Below are 11,303 nucleotides of genomic sequence, written 5' to 3'. Positions count from 1 at the left end.
ATAGGAGCTTGAATTAATAAGATAGAATGAAGAGAAAGCTTAAGGAATAAGGAAACTTGAATAAGAAGCTAACGTATGGAGCATGAATAAGAAGAAGAGAGGAGAGAATTCAGTTATAGAAAGATGATTTCTAGAATCTTCAATGATATAGAAATGATTCCATCATATGAAATATACTCTACTTGCTTGTATATATACACTTAGTTGAACTACCTTGAGTTAGTTAACTCTAAGTACCTAAACTAATTCTAACTACCTAACCATCTAGAGTAGTTAGTTATAACTACCTAACCATGACAGCTTGCATAATCTTTACATGATGTATGGTCATGTTAACAGTTTATACTGACAGTTCCATTTTTATCTGGAAGCAGTCGAAATTTTTAGGTTGAGTGGTAAAACTAATTGATATTTGATGTTTGTTTTAATAGGACGATTGAGATATCATTGGTAGTAATATTAAGTGCCCTTTGGTTGCAGAATTTCTTGGCGTTATGCTCAAGCGATTATTATGATGGGACCATATTTCATAGAAACATAAAGGTTTTCATGATCCAAGTTGGTGATCCAACAGCTACAGGAAAAGGTGGAATAAGTATTTGGGGGAAAAAGTTCAATGACGAGATAAGGGAGTCTCTCTACTTGTTGCAACATTTTTTCTTGTAGTTTTTTGGCCAATACATTCAGTAACTACCGAAATCATCCTTTTACACTATCAAGTTTGACCTGTTCTTGATAAAGAACATTGTTATTGGTGGTCCCATAGAGCTATGAGATTTTGTAATATGGGCTGTAGCCTCTGTTAGACCTTTAACAGAAGTTTGTTTAGTTTTGCAAGTTCATGGAAATTTAATTATACTCTGTTGTTAAAAAATAAATAAGAACTTCGGTGTTTGTTTAATGATACTCTATAGTTCACCAATCATGCACTCAAGGCTACATGTCTTTTGTTACTCTATAGGTGGTGCAGCCTCTCCCCTGTAGATTCCCCTGAGGCTTTTTTTTTTTTTAAGACAAAAATGCTAGGTGATTTTCCTATCCGTTCAAGTCTTGGGTGGACACAGTTACCCGATACCTGTGCTGGTGGGGGGTAGCAAGTACTTTGTGGAATTAGTCGATGTGCGCATAAACTTAGGGCTGGGCATATTTCGGTTCAAACCGAAAAAACCAACCGAACTGAACTTTTTTTAATTTCGGTTTCGGTTTTTTGATGTGTTCGGTTCGGTTCGGTTTTAATTTATAGGATTTCAACAATTCGGTTCGGTTTTCGATTTATGCAAATTTTAATTCGGTTAAACCGAAAAAACGAATTTTAAGTAAACCATATTTTTCATGAAACATAAATACATAACAATTAATATATTGGGTTCACTTCTGCCCATGAGTAATAAACTAATAACAATGAGCCATATATCATTTAGCATTTGTTAACTACTGGTCAAAGAACATGTAATAACAATGAGCCATATATCATTAACATATAAGATTGCACTAGTAGCAATTTCTTCCTCTGCCATTTCCCATGACCTAGACCATCCCATTACCTGTAGCTAGTTTCTTACTGTAATCTCACTAGTAGGCAGTAGCACTAGTTGCTTTCTCTGTTTTTACTGTTTCCTGTGAGCTTAGCATCCCATTACCTGTAGCTAGCTTTAGCTATGTTTGTTCAAAATTGCAAGAAATTGTCCAAACTCAGTACTTGTAGCTGTGGGAAAGTTTTCATATCTAAACCGAAGAAACCGAACCGAAATTGTAAAAACCGAATTGAACTGAAGTTATTTCAGTTCGGTTTCAATTTCCATTTTTTATAAACCGAAAACCGAAAAACCGAACCGAATTTGTGAATCCGAACCGAACCGACCGAACGCCCAATCCTACATAAACTGACCTGAATACCATAATTATATATAAAAAAATGTTTGCAACACTTGCATCAAAGTTCAGTGCGTTTTTTAAATAAACTATAATCTAGAAAAGTGACTTCAAGTTCATTTATTCAATGAGATGTCGACATACAATTGGATTGTACATTCAAAAAGTAAGAAAATGTTGCTTGTTTGGTGGGATTAGAAATTCAGATTGTGGACAATGTTAGCTATAGTGGGTGACTAAGGAAACAACAAACTTTAAAATCTAGTCCAGACTCTAAGACATATATTGGTGGAGCTTCTTTTTCTTAAAGGGGACAAAGACAAACCAGTTGTATGCCATCCATAGCTCTCTTGTAGAATAATCTTTTTTTTTTCTTCACCTCTTATAGAGTAGTAAAAAAGAATAAAAAAGATAACATTTTTAATATATTTCTCTTAAAAAAACAGCAGTTGGAAAATAATTTTTTTAAGGATATCAGCTTAGCCAAACATTTAAACTTTTATAATGAATCCATCGAGCGCCGCACAATATTAGAAATGGTAATTTTTATTATCTTGTCATTGTCGGAAAGGACAAAAAATTTGTTCATGGTTATTGTGCTTGGCAGATTCCAGAGATTGCTCATGGACCGATTAAAAAATATTTTACCCCGCTCAAGTAGCAACAAGAAAATACTTTTTGAACCACCTAAAAAGCTTTATTAATTTTTCTATGTTGCTTTCTTCATAAAAATTGCTTCTTTTTTTTTTATATATATATACACCAACGAATATACAAATACATATCATGCATCAATTGGCTTGATGTAAACCTCGAGTAATAATTTTTACTACCACATATCATAACTATTGAATGTATCTGTAGTTGATTTCGTCAAAAAATTGCAACCGCATCTTATTTGTAATATCCCTACTTAAATCAATTAAAGCATTTGGGGCCTTTTTTCTTTCCTTTTTTTGGGGGACTAATTTTCCTTTGAACATTCTTCTTCTTAATAAAATATATTTTCCCAACTAAGAATAAAATATAACTACTTCCAATATAAATTACATATCTCGTTCGATAAAGATAGAATGCCGTTGACTAGGGGTGTTCATGGTTTGATTTGAGTCGGTTATCCTCTAAAAGATAACCAAATCAACTTAGTCAATTTTTCAGATGTTAGAATCAAATCAAATCAATTAAGTCGTTTTTCATTGCTTTGGTTTTTGCCGGTTTTGTCGGGTTTTTCGATTTTTTCCGTTTTGTCGGTTTTTATTTAAATATATGACAATATACGTCCAAACACATATTAAATTAACTATTTTCTAGCATAACACTACCAAATCAATTACTCCTATTTGAGAAAAGAAAAAAATATAAACCTAATCCCCTAATCAAGTTATATATGTACTTTCTCCAAAAATTTGTATGCATCATTTAAGAATTTAGTAATTTTCACGGAACATTAAAAAAAAGGTTCTTACCATGAATTTGTTTTTGTGCAATAAATTAAAGATCTAGTTGTGATAAACCAAGATATCTTGATGAATAATTAAAGGACTCAAAACAAGTTATTTTGAACAAGAAATATATTCTTAGAATTATAATTATCAAAATAAAAGTAACAAATCAACTAGAAAGCAAATACAAAAATTGGATTATATAAAGGCAAATATATATATATATATATATATATATATTGTCGGTTTAGTTCGGTTATTTTTTTTGCTTAAAATCAAAATCAAAATCAAATCAAATTTTGTCGGTTTATAAAATTAAAACCAAAATCAATTCAAACCAAAAAGTGTCGGTTTTTTTCTTCGGTTTTTTCTTCAGTTTGATTCGATTTTTGGTTTGGTTCGATTTTTCGGTTTTTTGTGAACACCCCTACCGTTGACATATCTTCTATAATTTCTCAAAGCAATATGAACCTCCTTTTTCTTCTTTCCTGGGGATTTAGGGTGTAACCGCACCAAACCGATAAACCGAATCAAACCGAGAAAAAAACTCTGATTAGTGGTTTGGTTTGACTTGGTTTGGTGTTGAAAAAAAAAACCCTACCATAATTGGTTTGATTTGGTTTTAGCTAAAAAAAGTCAAACCGAACCAAACTAACCCGACACTACATGTATTCATTTTTTAAAATATTTTATATATGAAAATATTTATTTGTCATGTAATTTATAAATATTCCTTAATTTTTTCGTAGTTTTTTGTCTTTTATCATATTATATTTCAAGCTTGAACTTAGAATTTTGAATGTCACTAAGTTTTATATCCCACGGATGTTAGTAACTCAAATAAAGTTCAAACCGAAACCAACTCAACACTAATGCTAACAAAAAAAATTCAATTCTACCACTAGGAATGACAATGATGTTGGATGTCTATTCTTTAATTTTGCATAATTGGTTTAGAGAGTGAAAATACTTAACTTAATTTTTCTCTTTGTCATGTAATTAATACTTATTAGCCGTACTTATTTTAGCATGACTTAGTACTTTTAAATTATGGTCATTTTCTTTATGGCTTATTAATTAGCAATATTTATGTTAACTGATTTTATTATCTTTTTTGTTGAATATTTTAATACCGTGTCATCACTCATCTCACATTTGTGTTATTTCCTCAAGAAACACCTTAATTATATAGTTGTATCTTACTAGGACTAAAGAAATATTTGAAGTAAAAGTTATATGTTTTGTATGAAGACTTTTCCGGAAAAAAACCCGAAAAACCCGAGAAAACCGAATAACCTGAGAACATCCGAGGTTGAAAAATTGGGATTCTTAAAGGTAATCTCCTTCTTTTTCTTTATATCTAAGATTCTAGTTCATCTTTCTTGAAAGGCGATCGCTAGTGTTTTGATCGCTGCCTAACACATTCATTTAAGATTTTAGGTACCTTTTCTGTTTAGGATTCAAACTATTCTATCATTAATTAATTGAATTCTGTCTTTGATTTTCTTTCGATCGATTATCATTTTTTAAAATTCTGCTACTTTGTGTATCTTGAATTGTATCATAATGTTTAGACGAGATAAGTATGTAGAAAACAAAGTAATGACATGAGACTCGGTTATTATCGTGGTAGCTTGAAGACACGTGTATATAAGAAGAAGCTAGATGTGGTCTTCAGTGTCCGCAAATGCTCGTTATAGAAGTGGCACTAGTGAACCTTGAAAACTAAACCTTAGATTGTTGTAATTGGCCCGTAGTTTTAGGGAAATTATTAAATGTGCCTATAAAGTTTCATATTGATAGTTAAAAAAATGTAAAAACTTATATATAAAAGTATTAAAGTTGAGAATTGAGATATTTGAAATACGTCTTCCTCTTCTTTTGACTTTCATATATTGTCTTACTTTGAATTTTTTTATTATTATCTCAAGGTTCAAGGGATATTAGGCCTCCATAGTCTTCTCTACAACCTTCATCATCGGACTAGCTCTAGAGAGCTCCAATTATAGCTAGCTAGCTTGTGGTTTGGACCAACTCTACCTTTTAAGGCCTCGTTTGTTCATAGATATCAAAAAAAAAAAAAAAAAAATTTGAATTTTGGAGTTAGAGTTGGAGTTGCGTTTGGCCATAGTCTTTGAAATTTTAATTTTTGGTGAAATGTAGTTGTAAAAAAGTGAAAAAAGTAATTTTTTTTTGATTTTTTTTTTTTAAGTTTTTGGCATTTCGGAATACAACTTCAAGTCGTATTCAGAATTTTCATGGCCAAACGCTGATTCCGAAAAAAAAGTAAAAAAAAAAATTCCGGAATAACATGAATAATTCTTATGGCCAAATGGGCGGTTAGTATCGAGAGACGAATCAAAAAATTTGAGTTAGTGTTGATAAATGATACCGGATCCGAATTTGGTAAAGGTATAATTATATGATAACTATTCTATCATTAATTAATTGAATTCTGTCTTTGATTTTCTTTCGATGGATTATCGTTTTTCAAAATTCCGCTACTTTGTGTATCTTGAATTGTATCATAATGTTTAGACGAGACAAGTATGTAGAAAACAAAGTAATGACATGAGACTCGGTCATTATCGTGGTAGCTTGAAGACACATGTACATAAGAAGAAGCTAGTTGTGGCGGCTTTCAGTGTCTGCAAATACTCCTTATAGAAGTGGCAGTAGTGAACCTTGAAAACTGAACCTTAGATTGTTGTAATTGGCTCGTAGTTTGAGGGAAATTATTAAAGTAAAACATACACAAATAGCTACCTTTTAATAGCTTCTAACTAGTTATAACTACAAGTTGAAGATTTACAATTCATAGCCGCTTTTGGCTGTATTTCAGTTGTATCTCGCTTTTTTGAAATACAGTGAAATATAGCGAAATACAAAACACGTTAGAGTAAATTTAGGCTCTATTTTTGGAACATATTTTTAAAAAAAAATTATGAGAGAAAAAATAGGCTATATTTTTGGAACATAATATTCTTTTCCTTTTTAAATAGTAAGTCAAATTAAATGAACCATATTTCACACAAATCACAGAAAAGTAAAATCATGTCCTATTTATGGAACAATTTTTTTTTTAAAAAAAAATTATGGGATTCAATTTAAAACTTCCCATAAATCACATATAACGGTTGTTTTTCCATAAAAGCTTACGAATCTCTCTCAACTTTTATCATAATCAAAACTTTTTGAATTCAAAAACCACTAAAGATCTAAAAACTTCCAAATACAGAAAAATATACGCTGAAATATAATGAAATATGGTTAATTGTTTAAGAAATATAAAGTAGTAGTATGCGTATATACAATGGACTACAATGAAATATATCAAAAACTGTTTCATAAATTAGAAATAAAAAATGCAGAAATACATTGAAATACAGCAAAACACAAAAGTCGTGAAAAAAAGTATAGTAAAAATAGGCTCTATATTTGGATCATTCATTATATTTACACCAAAAAAAAGATAAATACATTGAGATACAGCGAAATAACGTATTGAAATACACTGAAATATACTGAAAATTAAATATACTGTTTGTTAATACACAGAAATACACTGAAATATACACTAAACATTTTATCAAACACTTGGTGGGCATGAAGCTCCACAACTCTCATCAATGGTGTTCTCATGGGAAAGAAGCGAGTCGTCTCAGATTGCTACAAAAAGGACGTTATCCAAAGATAAAGACTTTCAATTGGACTAGTTAACAAAGCTTCACTCCGTCATCCTTCACCGTTGTTAGAGCTCTTTTTTTCACTTCGTCGTTGAGCATGGCTTCACTCCTTCGTTGACCATGGCTCTTTTTAATCAAGCTTCACTCCGTCGTCCTTCACCGTTGTTAGAGCTCTTTTTTTCGTTGATCATGGCTGCTGCTACTACTGTAGGATTCTTCTGATTTGTAAGAGAAAATGTGTCACACCCCAACCTTGGTAAGGCGTGACTGACACTCGGCACCCTACGGGAACCGAGCGAACCAAACTGTAACTCACGTTTTTTGTATCTCGAAAGGCAACATAAGACCAAGGTACTATAAGCCATAGGGGTACAAGCCCAAAAGATAACATACTTACGTCTTCAAGCTAAATCTCGAGTGCATGTGCCGGTATGGCTATCCATAATAATGATACAACATAGTATAAGTCGAGATGATTATAAGATGTCTAACTGTGCATATCTGTCTATGAGCCTCTACAGGAATTCATGACATAAAGTGGTCGGAACAGGGCCCCACCATACCCATGCAAATGCATATGTAACCATGCTGACTCATAGGGCAACTCCGAAGCAAGTGGAGTGCCACGACTCTGCCTGTTGAGCTGGTATCCTTACTGAAAGATCCGTCAATCTGTATCTCAAGACCTGCGGGCATGAAACGCAGCGCCCCCAGCAAAGGGACGTCAGTACGAGCAATGGACTGAGTATGCAAAGTGGAAAGTGCAACAAAATAGCCATATACTAAAGATGAGAAGAATAAGAATTAATCTGGCATTTCTGAGCTACCGATGGAAATCTAGCATATATATACATACCTGTTCATCTTTTTGTAATCTTTACTAGGTCTGTATACCTTACCATAGTCCTGGTTACCTTATCATCAAACGTTATCTGAACATGTGTTGCGGCGTGCAACCCGATCCATATACTCTTGCATGCTTAACCATATCTATGTACAGTACTGTGCCTTTATCTTACTAATCATCCTATACTAACTGCCCAGCTGATCAGTGGTAACTGCTCGACCGGCTGCAGTCCGGTGGTAATAACTGCCCGTCCGATTATCGCCCGACGGTAGAGCGTAACTGCCCGACTGATCAGCGGTAACTGCCCGACCGGCCGTAGTACGGTGGTAACTGCCCGACTAGCTACAGCCCAGTGATAAATATATATATACATATCTGCCCAACCGGTCGTAGCACGGTGGTAATAACTGCCCAACCAGACGTAGCATGGTGGTAGATACATAACTGCCCAACTGATCATAGACCAGTGGTAAATACATACCTGCCCAATCGTACTTAGCCCGGTGGTATCATCTGCCCGACTGATCGTAGACCAGTGGTAATTATAATCAATATCATGATCAAACCTCTACGAGTAACCTCTATGCACTTCTCATTGCCGCCATTTATTCGCTAATGTCCACATAATCACATAAGACTTATAACACATCTCTGGGCCACAACATATAAATATATGTGCTGCAGAACGTGCAGCCCGATCCAGTCTCTCATATAGAATCCCTTTATATAATTCTAGTACTCATTCCTTATCTATTCACTTCTAAGCTCTTCTCGTGACCATCAATTATCCGTCAACGCTTATATTGTCATATAAAACTCATAAGCATTTTTCTAGGCCCTTAAGACTTCTTCCCGCTTAACTAAACATTAGCCAAATCCTGAGATACATCATAAGTCTCTCTTCTAGTATCAAATACCTCATTAGGGATCCTTCGCTAGCACTCTATTCATGTCCCACAAAACATTCCTTAAGACACATTTCTAAACTCATTGGATTGTTATTACTATGGGACTATCGTCATCGCTATATCTCACCTTGAAGGAACAAATATCATAAGGTGAGATCAATCACAATGAATAATTTCAAAGGTCATGAATGAGCTCAATAATATCATGAGATTCATAGGTGTCTAGCATTTGTGGAAACAACGATATTATGGATATAGTACAAAGGTTTACAACAAGGAATCATACCTTTAGAAAGAAAGGTTTAGCCTTAACATACCTGGAAGCTCGCTTCTCGACTTTCCAACCTACCTTCTGTCTTGAAATCTACATATAAAACCATTCATTCTATTGTTAGGCTCGTTGTTATATACTTATCATAAGCCTCCAAATAAATCTTTCTAGAATCTGCCGAAATTTCGGCAGCATCTCCTCTATTTATATGCCTAGCCCAAAATCTCAATTCAGCAGCCAACAACAACAACAACAATACCAACATCAACAACAATATTATCAACACCAAAATATTCCATAAACATCTCACACGATGTTTTATCCAATTTCTCAACCCATAATTCATTATAAGCTCATTTAGTAACTTTTCCTCCGTAGATAAGCTTAAATCAATACTAATAAGGAAAGATTCATACCTTTCAGACGCTAGAATTGCAATATCTTCGATTATCACCTTGAATCCAAGCCAAGTTTCACCACAATACGATAGTATAATCGCAACTACGCGTTGTCCAACCTTAAATCCGGAGATTATACTTAATTCGCGTAAAAATCTAGTGGATAGAAGTTGGGAGAATTTTCTAGAAGGTTTGGGAAATATTTGGAGAATTCTTGGCTGAAAAATGAGGTTTTGGATTAGATTTGGTCCTTAAATAGTGGGTCAAATTCGGGTCGGTTCACTGTAGCAGCACGGTAGCAAGTCGGTACTGTAGCAGTTACTGTAGCAGCACTGTGACAGCCCTGTTACTGTAGCAGCGTTTCTGCTCCGTCAGCCTAAATTGCAACGTCCATAATTCTCTACTCCGATGTCGTATCGATGAGCGGTTTATTGCGTTGGAAACTAGACTCGACGAACTTCATTTTAGAATTTTATTTTGCTTCAAAACTCCTCATCTACTAAAAGATATTCCTTCTCAAAGTTGGACCAAAATTTGCCCTTCATATTTTCCACAAAATTCAAGGTCTCAATAGCTTATTTCTTCAACTCCATTTGGTCGTGAGACTTCCCAGTACTCCTCATATATCACTTTATCCATAAGTATACCTAATAATTACGCCGTTCCTTAAATTCGAAAGAGGGCTCATCTTGATCATAATTCCACGTACTTGTACTTAAACTTAGCGAACGTTCATCTGGAAGTACGGGTGTAACAAAATGAGATCTAGGGTAGGTGATAGAACAGATAGAGAAAGAGGGGTGAGGGAGAAAATAAATTTGGTAGGTGAGAGAAAATCAATTTAAAAGACTAGGAGATGGAACGGAGAGAGAAAGAGGGGTGAGGGAGAAAATAGATTTGATAAGTGAGAGAAAAATATTTGGAAAAAAAAAAAAGATTGTGGGTAAGTGGGAGAGAGGTGCCTTATTTTTAAGGAAATACACTGCAGTTACAAAAACAATTTATAGATGGTAATTTGATAAATAATTAAGCTACCAAATATAATTTTAAAAAAGGTAACTGTTACTAATAAATAAGTCTTAGAGGTAGTTATGGGCTGTAAATTTTCCATTACTAAATGTGCAAATAACGTCTCATATTGATAGTTGAAAAAATGTAAAAATTTATACATAAAAGTATTAAAGTTGAGAATTGATATATTTGAAATACGTCTTTCGCTTCTTTTGACTTTCATATGTTGTCTTACTATGAATTTTTTATTATTATTATCTCAAGTTTCAAGGGATATTAGGCCTCCGTAGTCTTCTCTACAACCTTCATCACTCGAATAGCTCTAGAGAGCTCCAATTATACCTGGCTAGCTTATGGTTTGGACCAACTCTACCTTTTAAGACCCCGTTTGTTTATAGATACCAATTTTTTTTTGAAATTTTGGAGTTGGAGTTGTGTTTGGTCATAGTTTTTGAAATTATAGTTTTTGGTGAAATGTAGTTGTAAAAAAGTGAAATTTATTTGAGAAATAATTTTTTTGAGTTTTTGGTATTCCGGAATACAACTTCAAGTTGTATTCGGAATTTTCATGGCCAAACGCTTGTATACGGTAAAAAACCGGATACGGGTAAATCCGGGGCAACTATGGATCGGAGAGGAAAAAGGGGCGAGAGTTCGTATGAGGACATCACCTTCCCGGATAAGCACTTTGATCGCTGCCGAGTGGAAGCGCCATCTGACCCGGTCTCTAAGCCACCGAGGGTTCGGGATCTCTCCCCGGTGTCTCATCACCGTTGGTCCGGTGTCCGTGAGTCCGTTGGTCCGATGCGACCATTGCTAGGACGCGTCAGTGGTGTCACATCATGGTCAGCTGCCAACTGTGCGTGTG

This window comes from Lycium barbarum, chromosome 9 (assembly GCF_019175385.1).
Source record: "Lycium barbarum isolate Lr01 chromosome 9, ASM1917538v2, whole genome shotgun sequence".
In the NCBI taxonomy this organism is placed as follows: Eukaryota; Viridiplantae; Streptophyta; class Magnoliopsida; order Solanales; family Solanaceae; genus Lycium; species Lycium barbarum.
This window is presented reverse-complemented; position numbering follows the sequence as displayed.